The sequence below is a fragment of the Liolophura sinensis genome, chromosome 9 (assembly GCF_032854445.1).
Source record: "Liolophura sinensis isolate JHLJ2023 chromosome 9, CUHK_Ljap_v2, whole genome shotgun sequence".
NCBI lineage: Eukaryota > Metazoa > Mollusca > Polyplacophora > Chitonida > Chitonidae > Liolophura > Liolophura sinensis.
The window spans coordinates 23,900,387-23,913,058 of record NC_088303.1 but is presented as its reverse complement, the minus strand read 5'-3'; positions in this window follow the sequence as shown (position 1 = coordinate 23,913,058).

Here is a 12,672-nt window from a genome sequence, read left to right as displayed (position 1 = left end):
GTATCGAGCACGCAACATACAGAGCTTGTTAGGATTTAAACCGACAGAAAAATCGAAGTACATACCCTCATCGCACGTTGGAGATTTGAGAGGAGAAAGAGTTAATGTCGCCCTGGCGACCTTGACACTTGAGATGCCAGGACTTGTCACATCCGAGATCAGCCAGCTTTATCTTGCGAGAAGTGTTTGAAGTCTTAGCGATTTAAGGCGTCCTTTTTACACGCATACTGCTGCTGAAGATATGAGACATCAATATTACCGAGATTCTGTAGGTTTCTACAGCCCATAACTTGAACCGCTCACATTTAGCTAAAGCGTTCTTGACAAAAACGATGAAAACCAATAATGTCAAAAAATATTAAAACAAGCGGTGTAAGCACTAGATCCGGGTTCGTTAGCAACTTGCCAAACATTCAGGGATTTTACCTTGCGCACTAGGATAAAAATTGACCACATACAAGAAGCGAAATAGCCTTGAGTGTCACGTTAAACAACAACAAAATAAATGGATAGAATATTATAATGGATAATGGATCATAAAATTTGCTCAAATATCCTTTGTAGAGTTTAAGCTTGCCATATTAGATGGTTGTGTTGAGGACCTTAAAATTTATCGGCTACATTGGATTTATATTTATATTCTGGCCCAACTGTCTAAAACAATCGCCAACAACAATCAGTTCGTTTTTATAAATTTTTATAAAAACCCCGTGAGCACAGATTAATAATCCAGGTAATGTATGACAAAAGGAGATGGACTGTTGTTATTTCGCCTCCAATGTCTCTTTGTAATTAAATCCCCTCTTTGTGTAAAAGATTCTCCAGAACTCTGACGTCATGGGTCATTATTTGGATGAGGCTAAAATTTGGCAACGAGTTTCTCATCGTACAGACACTTCAAGAGTCACGTGTGTCCTGTTGACCTCCACAAACAAACAATGCAGGACAAACCGGTTCAGTAAATGATATACGTCATACCCGTATTGTTTGTGTATGGCCTTATTTATTTGTGTATTTATTTGATTGGTGTTTTACGTCGTACTCAAAAATATTTCACTTACACAACTTAGGCAAGCATTGTGGTGGGAGAAACCGTGCAGAGGTTCCTGGCAGACCTTCCCACGTTTTATGGGAGAAGAACCGAGCATTATATTTGTGGCTTTAAACTCAAAAGTACGTTGGACATTTCTTAACATACATATTATAAAGAGAAAAACTGTAAAAAGTAACCAATAAAAAACCACATGTATTACCGTCCTTTTGACACAAGCATATTTTACACAGAGGACCTCTGACTTGGACTGTGCTCAATGATCACCATATGCAACGATCTTGAGAACAGTTTGTGGATGCCATCATACGTTGCCTAAAATCAATAGAAAAACTGCTCCTCTTCAACCTTCTTTTAAGCAACCTGGCAAACATGTGCCTTTACACGTTGAGAAAAGTGCCTTCTGTAAAATGCAATGTTTATTGCATACTCAACTGACGAAAAGTGCGTGCTTTTTGGGGAGAGGTTAGCTGGAAACAATGTTCCCTATGGGAAAGAAAAAAAGACAGAGAGAAAAGAACCCGGCGCAGCAGGGACAATTTTACTCTATAGATGCTGTCATCCTTTAAAAGCTTTATAGCGAACCAACTTCCTGTTTTCTGCCAGGAAATTACGTGAGTAATTAGCTGAATGCTTAACCTTGGCTCACGACTGCGAATATTCCAACAATACTCCTACAATAGCAATACTGTTCACCTGCATCTAGAAAGTAATATTTAATACTATATTGTGTAATATGCTTCCCAACCTGTGGCTATACTTTGAATTATATTAAACGCGCAAAGGCAATGTAAAATAAATGGAAGCCAAATAGATATCTGAAAATCTTTACATGTGATTTGTTGTCTGAATTTTGTAGTGTTAGCTGAGTACTTGGAACCTTTTCCCTTCCTACATGTAATACCATAACTAATCATCTGGCACTTATTTAGACTGATCGTCTGCAGCTTATTCTGACATGAAAAGTGTGCTGGTAAATGAAACAATAAATCGTGGGTTTACAACTAATCGTATGAAGACTACTTTTTCGACATGAAACAACCAGAAGTTTAGTTTTGCGTCATATTGAAATAAAATTTCCCAGCCGCCTGTCCCTTTTTGTCTTTCAAATGTATACTTTGTACTCTTTTCTAAACTCAGTGTTTATATAGAAGATAATCCGTCGAGACTGCAGGGTTGGTTGTTTAGTATTATGGTTGAAGTATTATGTTGAAGTTTTGGTGTTTGGTATCATCAGTGTGGCAAAACCATAAAGACAGCACTGTCACTATCCAAATATTGCCGCAATAAAATTGAAAGCTATGACAAACAGCTATCCAAGACAGACAGGTGTCCGAAGAGTGAAGAGTGATACGAAGAGTGATAAGAATAAATGTACAAACACTAATATAAACTCATTCCTTGATTCCAGTGATTTATCGAGTGAAATATACATACTCCAGCTCCAACTTTATTGGTCAGAAAGGATCAGATGTCCCTATGTTTCAAGTAGCCTAGCGCTGTACTGGTACAGGTGCTTGGTTTGTATGTAAGTCTGTTGGGCACAGCGTAATAAGGGTTAATTAACAACAGTATATTGGTAATCATTAAAATTTAACCAGCCCTATCTACACGGCAGTCTTACTGTAGCAGGTGCTGCTATATCCTGTAACCCAGACTGTTCTGACTTTTCCACATGTCAGTCTACTTGCTTCAGCACATCCAGCATTACAGGTTCCTTGGTCTCTTCCGGTTTCCAAGACTATTCCGGTGAATTGTTAATATAAACACTCTTTCTTCCAAAACATGTATCAAAAGATTTTGTGGCAGAGCTCTGTATATCCGAGAGGAAGAGTCCGCTATCACAATGTACCGGTCTAATTATGTTGCGCTTTAGTTCATCTGTGTTGTTATACCTAATTAGGAAATTGGAACCTTACCATCAAAGGTAATCAAATTACGAAGACTTTATATAAACGAAACTGATTGCTGTTCAGGATAAACGCAGACTTATCATGAACAAATTTTATTACAGGGCTTCTGTAAATATTTGAGCTCGTTAGACTACATCTGTATGGTTGATAATCACCGAGAATGCCTCTAGAGTAGAGATTGGCGAGAGTCGATGCGACTTCGCCTAATTCTTAATTGATGAGCACCTAGAGGGTAACAGAATATCGGTTGCTCCACAGTACATCTGCGACACGTTAGATTTAACCACTCGCTGCATCCACCTATGCTGTATGTCAGGGAGTTTGTGAGGGCAAATATTTATGGGCGATGGATTCCGCAAGGATCTGCTCCAGGTTGTGATTGCACATGTGATATACCATTTAGCACCGAATAAAATAAAAAAGGAAAATGTAAATCATGCATGTTGTAATGTATGACTATTTAACGTTTTCATGTGCTGTTAGTCTGCGGACCTTTGTGAAAGCATAACAGGCCCTGTTATATGTGTACAGCGCGGACCGGATCGAAAGCACCTTGTTCAATGCTTCGTTTATTTCATTGGCTGTTAATTCTGTGTTTAAGAATAGTTGAATCCACCTGGAACGTATATAAGCCGTGTTTTCTGTGCAGAGAGGAGGTATTTTTGCTGCATCCACTGGGAGCCAGGAGAGTGTGCGATGCTCTCGTATCGAGCCCATTATATTGATATGAGCTGGTGATGCCAGTTTCGTTTAGGAGGACAGATTTCTATGCCGGCACCGTTTGTGTACCACAGTTGTACTGATGTCTGGTTTAAGTGAATTTCTGCGGAAGTCACGTTTATTGGTGTTCGGATCTTTATTATGATTATACAGTGTGGACTGTGTAATTTGTTTAACACGCTGACCTCACCTGACCGACAAGGTCGTCACGGACTCTAAACTGAAGTTTTCAGTTTTGCAAAGGACGTTCGTTCTGCCACAAGGTGACATTACTCTACGTCTCTGAACGGCTCGTTTGTGAGTTTCTGCGGGAGCTGTGACTGTTCTAAAGTGGATTATACCTCCATGCCTGGATTTACCCTGTGTTGTGCTCTACGGGTGTGACGTCATTCAAAGGCTTGACTGTTCCAGTTCTGTGTAACTTGTGTACTGTGTTCGCGTTCGCTAACCTAGCAAAGTACCTGACTGGGACAATTTGTGACTTGTGTGAATTGTGTGTTTATCCCATGGTCTTTACGTTGGATCTCCTGGAATACGTTCCTTGGGATACAAAGGTGAACTGGAAACTTTTAAAGACCGGTAATACTGATGTGTATGTTTTTTTTATGTTGTTGTTGTTGAACTGTCTGTAAAACTGTACATCTCATTTTATATATAAAGCATTGTTTACATTGTAATATTGAGTCACTGAGTCTGTTTTCTGTTGCTGTTTTCAATACCGTAACAATGTATCTTTAACACTGACTTTTAATTATTACGAAAGGCCCAATCACTCTGTGTAATTTGTACCATTGGCTGAGACCACATAACGGCCCACTCACGCTTTGCAATTTGTAACATTGGTTTAAACCACACAACGACTCACTCACGCCGTGCAGTTTGTACCATTGTCTGAAACCAAATAACGACCCACACACACTTGACAATTTGTATCATTGGCCACAAAAAACCAAAACAATATAGCAACTTGTGAACAAACTGTCATGCAATTTTAGTCGTACCAATCGAATGGAATAAAGCGCGTAGTATTTTTTATGCGACAAGTGACATACAACTCGGCATTACCACAAACCGTTCATGTGAACGCAGATTGGAAACTCTGAATGTCCTGTGTAAAAAACTCCAGAGAGCTGGCTCAGGTGGATGGAGAGTTTTGCATCATTCCTTGAGGGGGGTTTCTCTGCAGGATTAATACAACGGCTGTCAGAATATGTTGTGCATTCCTCTAAGAGCTGTATGACATGACTTGTTTCATGAGAATGTCGTCGTACCATTGATTTTGTGGCTAGCTCTCGCGGACTAATATGGAGAGTTCTTCAATAAACTATGAGAAAGGATGTGCGCTGGACAGCGAACAGGGAATGTCAACCAGAAGTTAAACTTAGGCCTGTACCTCGATAGCAAGGCCTACCATAACGGGAATTAAGCGTTGTACGATAATCACGTCCACCATGCCGGTTTGTAACTTCACTACGCACTGGGAGTCTTAAAATCCGTTGTTTGGATGTTTAAATCGATTTTCTTGTCAAGAAAGAGTTCTTGTAAAAGTAACAGCACCATCGAATTTTGAGACTTCAGTTTCTGTGTAAACAGCTTGGTTGAGATCACTTCCAGTTCGGAATCAGCGATTTAAGTGTCAGTCTCCTGCAATATATGCCTTGACATGCCGCTTAGATGACCAGTCACAGATTCCAAAGAACACATGAGGTTGTTTCATGTTGTGTTTAGCTATACAGCTGCTGATATCTCCCCGTCCGATAGCTCTACCCTAGATGCTGTATAATATATATTGTATTAAATCTGTTGCATTTTACTCAATTTTCTTGTTGCAACCAATGGGTTTCGGTGATAAGGCATGATGTCTTTTGACACATTAAATACATGTCATGCAAGGGAAAATTGCAGGTTGTGCTGTAAAGGCTAAATCCTTTGATGAGCATGCAAATGTATTACTTGCTGTATCTGTGAGCATAGTTGCGTGTACAATAAAATTCTGTGGCATTACTGAGGGAAGTCTTTCTTCAAGCCAAGATTTGTGTCCAGTTAGGCGATTTACTCAACACTAAAGGTTTTCATAATCTGTTGTGGACGTGTGACTGTTATCAACACCTCCAGGCTCCCGTGGTCTAGTAGTTAACGTGCCAGTGCAGCACAATGACCCAGCAGCCTCTCACCGGTGCGATCTCTGGCTTCCTCTGCAGTCGTATGTGGGAAGGCCTGTCATCAAGCTACAGATGGCCGAAGTTTCTTCCCTGCTCTGCCCGGTTTCCCCCACCATAAACACCAGTCAAACAGGAGATGTGACTTTTGCCGACATGTGAATCACTATCTAATGGGAGTTATCATTCGTGGCATGCGAAAGTCTATTGTGATCCAACATGACAAAACTTGCCAACCAACCAATTAAGCTCAAATACACTTTAGAACAGCTGGATCCTGGTTTTCTCCAGCCATGAACATGACAGCGCACATAAAAGTGAAGAATTCTTGAAACTGACTTTCCACACTAATCAATCAATGAGTTAATCAATCAATCAGTAAAGCACAAAGACAGCCCTATTCACTTTTTTAAGTAGCAGAAACTTCACAAAACAATTCCTGCAAAATTGTATTTGTTGGACAAATAATGTCAATGAGCGTCGCTACATAACACCAAAGCAGCAAATTGAACTAACGATAGACAGACACATTTTCAAACACACTTCTATGGTGACAAAATGCCATATGAATGTACATGCCATTTCTTCTGTGGTTTTAATGTCTAACACAGTGTTCCGACATTCATGTGTTAATATTTTGTTTTCGATGAAAGGGTATTCCAAATTCAGAATGGCAATACCCATTCCTTTCAGAATAAGCAGCTCTGTTGTCTCACCGGAGAAATAGTTAACGACCAACAACAGGAATATGATTAATTAGAAGTCATAATAATGCTATTGACATATTAAAACAAGAGCGCTAAACTGCTTGCAGTGATATTTTTTGTATACAGTTCAAGGTGGAATTTTATACTGATCCTAATGTTGTATTAGCCTGGGAAAAAGTCATTGTTGCTCTTTTCAACAGATCTTACAAGAAACGGCTGTACTGGCATAACCGAAACAGTACCGAACACGATGCTGAATCGAAACCTAGCTAAATAAATAAATAGGTGAGTATATAAACGTCATTTTCCATTTATAAGCATTGAACCTTAGTAGATGGGTTGCAATCGATGATACATATATCTCTTCACACACACAACCCTTTTCATGAAAAATGCGAATGTCTGTATGTTCCACTTATGCAACAAATGGCCTTATGCTTTACAATATGTTCTCGGAGTAATGTTGATAGCATATCACATTTGTTTTGCAGCGGTACATATCAAGGCGGATACACAGCAATCTGGCCTGTTTATGTGTCGGTGGCCGTTCTGTTTGAAGCTGTGAAGAGCCGGAAGAAGCTGAGACTAAAACAGATCTACGATGCGTAGGCCTGTGCTGGCCTTTTATTTGGGCTTTGTTAAGCATCTGTCGGTGTAGAATTATTGACGACGTCTGCCTTGTGTCTGACAGCTTGGTGCAGCGAAACTGACATCCTCTCACGGCCTTGCGCAGCGACACGTCGTCATTTTTGACTATACCTTGACACTTCGCTCCCTCTGTAGAATTTCCGTTTTAGACGACAAGGACGAAAAACAGGATAGCTATATCACGATGTGTATATTACCTGTCAACGTAAAACACCATATATGAGCAGATCATATTCATTAATCATGATATAGATACTAATACTGACTGCCTGATTGATTGGTCGATTGATTGGTAGATTGATTAATTTTAAAAAAATTGATTGATTTAGTCAGTTTTCCAAAGAACTCCAGAATAACCCGCCTTATTCATCTGCATGCAAATTTTGACCTGTATATTTGCATTAGGGACAGCAATTTCAATGAAAATGCTACGTCATATTATCAGTGAATACCATTCACTTGTAAATGTTTAGGTCAAAAACACCTTTTAGTTCATTTATCAGCGGAGTGCACTGCTGAATGTGACAGCAGTGCAGAAAAGGAAACTATCGAGATTAACGATAACACAGTTTATGGTTATATGCTACACGCCAACAGACGAACGACTATCAAAGAGAACAATGTGTTTGATTAATATGCTTCCAGGTGAAAATTGCGCAGAATGATTGAACAAAATGAAGCAATAATTATCCATGAGGTTTCATTTTGGACAAAGGGAATTTGCTTAGCATTCCGTGAATATATGTGCTTCTGCAGTTGTTATAAACGACACAGAATTTAAGACGGTTATTTCCTTGAAAATGTCTTTTCCCACCTTAAATGTATATATGGAATTGGAAATTAATGTCAAAGCGCTGGTGGGAGTGTGACATTCACTGCTTGCCAACGCTTTTCTGGTGCGAATTGAAGCTTTACATTGTTAATAATTCAAGAAAGCAAATGTCGGCAAACACCTGGAAACATTGTTTACATGCGGTTTTTCTAGTAGATGATTTCTTGGGGAAATTATGCCATTTTAATGCCATTACCAGCAAAGGATGGGGAGCATTTTAAAGGATTTCTCTATCTCAGCTACTTATTAGTGCATAGATTGCGCTTTGGCGTCTTCATAACAATTAGAAACGAATAAAAAAAGAAAATAAAGAAAAGAAAAAATAAAAAAGCTCACGGAATGAGAGATAAGCGTGGCAGTTCTCCAAAGGCTATACTGGTGCAATGTCATCAGCGGTGTCAAGAGAACAGACGTTATATGATGAAACAACCAAAACAGGTGTCTGTCAAACTTAGCAATCTATGTGGAGACCAAATGTAGAACTCAGAAATCTGCATGTGATAGCAAGAACAGCGGACGTCCACCGTAAGCCTAAACAATCACCAGCAACCAAAAATCTCGCGGACGTAAGCAGAACAAACAATTTATTTAAACATCATGCAAATTAACCAGTTAATGGAGAACAGTAAATTATGACAGCGGCATAATGGACATGCGAATAACATGTGAAGATATTCGGCTCGTGCCACCTTGTTCAAACATTTCTCCATGTTTTGATTTAGAGCGACTCGATGTATGGATACAGTTAATTTCGTCAACTCCAGGTGCTTCTTTGTAGATCGGCAGTTCAGAAATACGTGACAATTAATCCTTTGGTTGTTTTATAAATGTAACCAAGGTAGGATTAAAATGACGGGTCATTGCCAAATAGGTAAACAAAATATTAGATACACTTTCACCATTTCACCGTGTGTTTTGCACGATGGAAAGCGATCAATTCGAGTTGCCCGCGTGCTGAGTATGCATACGTCGGTATGTTTTATTTAGTGTATAACCCATGGGTCCTATTGATTTCAGGGCGCCTGCGTGGATGAGGTGGTTAGCACACCAGCGCGGTGCAATTACCCAGGGGCCTCTCAACAATGCGGTCGCTGTGAGTTCAAGTCCAGCTCATGCTGGCTTCCTCTTCGGCCGTACGTGGGAGGGTTTTCCAGCAACTTGTGGATGGTCGTGGATCTTCCCCGGACTCAATTTCCTCCCACCATAATTCCGGCCGCTATTGTATAAGTGAAATATTCTTGGGTACAACGTAAAACACTATGCAGTCAAATAAAATACAGAAATAAGTCGATCAGTAGTAAACTAAGTACACACAGAAAACATCAAGAATATGGACATGCCTAATCCGTATTAGATAACTATTACCTGTTGAGAATCTGAGAACAATCACATGCATAAAACACGCTTGTTGTTGTTGTTTACCTGTAGTGCTGTTTTTAAATAGTTTTCACGATCACCGATATCTCTGAGATTTGAGTCTCCCGGAAAATGACCATCAAATATGAGAAATCCTTAAATATTTTAAAATTGTTTCTGCTGAGTGAGGGATTGTTTCATCATGCAGTGTTACATCACCGATCGCTGAGAATATCACTGTTTTGTTGCTCATTCAGCTGGGACTGATGTTATAAAGCTCCCTGTTATGTGGCATAGATAATGCGTAAAAACGGAACAATGGTTTAGATTTCAAAGAGCGCGTGTGCTATGAGACACAAATAAAGACCCAGTGGGCATTTTTGCATGATGATTTCTGAGTGTGGTCAAACGCTATGAAATCCATCTTCTTCTTTACGTGATCAAATGAGAGGGTTTCAATAGCACAAGGGTATTAAGAAGAAAAGCAAAGAAGCAGATAATAAGCCGTGGTTTGCAAGGCTAGCAAAGTGCTGTAAGGAAATGTAGCTCGGTTTTAGAAAGGTTCTCAAGGAACTATGATCTCGTGTTTCAACAGGTATACGTGGAACGACGTGATACTCCTCCCCACTAGCTCATTTAACCCCACATCAAAGCCGAGCAGACCTCTTAGAATCGATTATCGTGGCAGAGAAATCTTTTTTAGACACAGATCGAGGTCTTCAAATGCAACCCCGTGATAAAAGGGATACATCAAGAATGAAAAAAAAAAAAGAGAAAAAAACACGTTCAAGTATCATGATACCCCAATGATTAACTTTCAGTTGCGAGAGAATCGCGAATTGCTGTCCTCGTTTTTTGCACTCGCAAGTAGTTCACCATTGTTTTTTGCTTTCTGACTGCATGAGTTTCGGTCGGGGACGGAGGGGGGGGGGGGTGAGAGGGCACACGACTCTTTATGCAAGGGGTCGAAATGTTCATTTTCACTCAATAATGTCCAACCGTTAGACATATTTCGCTGAAGTATCTTATTCTATGATACATTGTGATCAAATTATTGACTGAAAACTCTAGCCTGTTTCATTTCAATAATGCTAGCTGACTGCATTCACCGTCTTAATATCAAAGAGGATTTAATAGACAGACATCAAATGTTTTGAATTGTTAAGTGTATATACACTGAACATGTCAAATTTACAAACAATGTTGATTGTTAAATTTAAGTGCAAACGTACGGCAAAATATTCAAATTGAATTGTTCAAGTGCTTACGGTAATTTCATTTTCAGTGTTGAGCAGATTATAGGGAAAACGGCGTTTAAGCATTTACCTCATGAACGGAATATTACGGATCAATCCCGCATTTGGATATGCCTATAAAACTTTAAAATTTAAAACTTCTCTCACGTAAGGGTGAACTCCAAGTCCTGCTCGGTCCGATGGCAGTATACTATGAGTATGTTTCACTGAAACAGTACAAAGTAATCAGTGTTTAGCTGTTGGAACCGATCACCTACACAAACATCGCTTACGTATAACAAAGAATGATGGTTACACAATTTCATATGTAACAGACATGCATACAACACAGTCATCTATTTGACGTAAATGAAATCGTTTCGCAGGTCGCTCTGTATGTCATCTCTTTTAGCAAGAGTTGATTAGTCAAATTTGTGATATGTTATGTTTTAATATGAGTCATCTGCTTAACAGGAACTCAACATTTTGCGGGAATTCATAGCCACGATAATTCACCCGGATGGTCACGTTTAATAACTATTGTCAAAAATGTGTCACACGAAATACAAACATGCAGTTTTCAAATGTAAGCTCAGCTTATGCTGACGTTAATTTATTGAAATAGTTTCTTATATAAATAAAGTTGCGGTTTCATGTTGTCTGGTTTTTATGGCAAGACCTGTATCACTATAGCCATCCAGTCCTGCTTCTGAGAACACTTTGCAATGGCCGAGAGTTATGACTGTCCGCTTTTGTAACAATGCTTGAGGGGAACGACTTGAATACCAGGCATAAACTTAAAATTGACAACGTTTTTGTACTTTTACTTAAATGTTGCCTTGGGAATTAGCCTTGCATTTATTGACATAAAAGGTCAATTTCGGTTTACGTCTGGTACACATCTGGTACACATATCGCCTATATTTTTGACTTGTAGCCAGATTTAAGAAAAAATGACCATGTACCTACTGACCTTTTCTCCGCATACTGGAAAGGTGTCATGACGTTTCAGTTATGCAGCTCTGTCATTGACAAGAAGCAGATTTATATTAAAAATTCTGCACACAACATTCTACTTAAGCCTTGTATACTGTGTGGAATGATCACAAAACACAGGTGTGTGGGTAAAAAGACTCATACCATTGCGATGATTTATTTGATTTGACTGGTGTTTTACTGCCGTACTCAAGAGTATTTCACTTATACGACGGCGGACAGTAATATGGTGGGAGAAACCACTGGGAGAAACCCACAACCATCCATTTCGATGCTGTACATTTGAAGAGTAGTGTAGCCCTATGTCTAAACTAAGCAGATAATCGTATTGTATCGGAACTGTATCTCTATGTAATGTATTGTATTATCATCTCTCGTAAAGTTTATGTTTTGCTGTTTATTGATCCCTTTAACATTCAGCTCATATGTTTTCAATTAACGCATTTACGGCCCATCATTGCTAATAATCGAGTTCTTGTTCAAGATTTGCTCGACTCGTTTAAACGCGTTGGTTTTCTTACCATGGCGCCCGTTTTGTATTGATTTGTTCTTAGCAGAGCGGATTAAACGACCCAACGATCCAATAATTACAAAATTTTATGAATGAATTGAAATGATATTTCCTTTGAAGGACCCTCATCTGTCTGGATATGTGACCAACAGCTGAAGGACTGGACTGTTTATCACACGGTCATCACGATTCCTGTCAGCGATTTGGGAATAGTGAGGAATAGTGCGCTGCAACGGTGTACAAGCCACTACACATCAGCTTGACTGCTACTGCAACTACATCTAAAACGGCTGTGCGTGCGTCAAGGCAAGTTCCGAATAAGCGAACTAGCAGAGGATTTCACGGGTTGTAGTTAAAAGTGGCTAGACGTTCTGAAAATGCAATGCAAAAAAAAAATGCAATGCGAAATTCTGGCACTGTTAACCTCATCCGAAATCTAGAATTACACTCGCATATTCCACAATTATCGGGAGTGTAGACTGCGCCACTGAGCCGAAACTTACATCGCACTTTTTTATTGATACTTTTGGGCCCATAAAGCAGC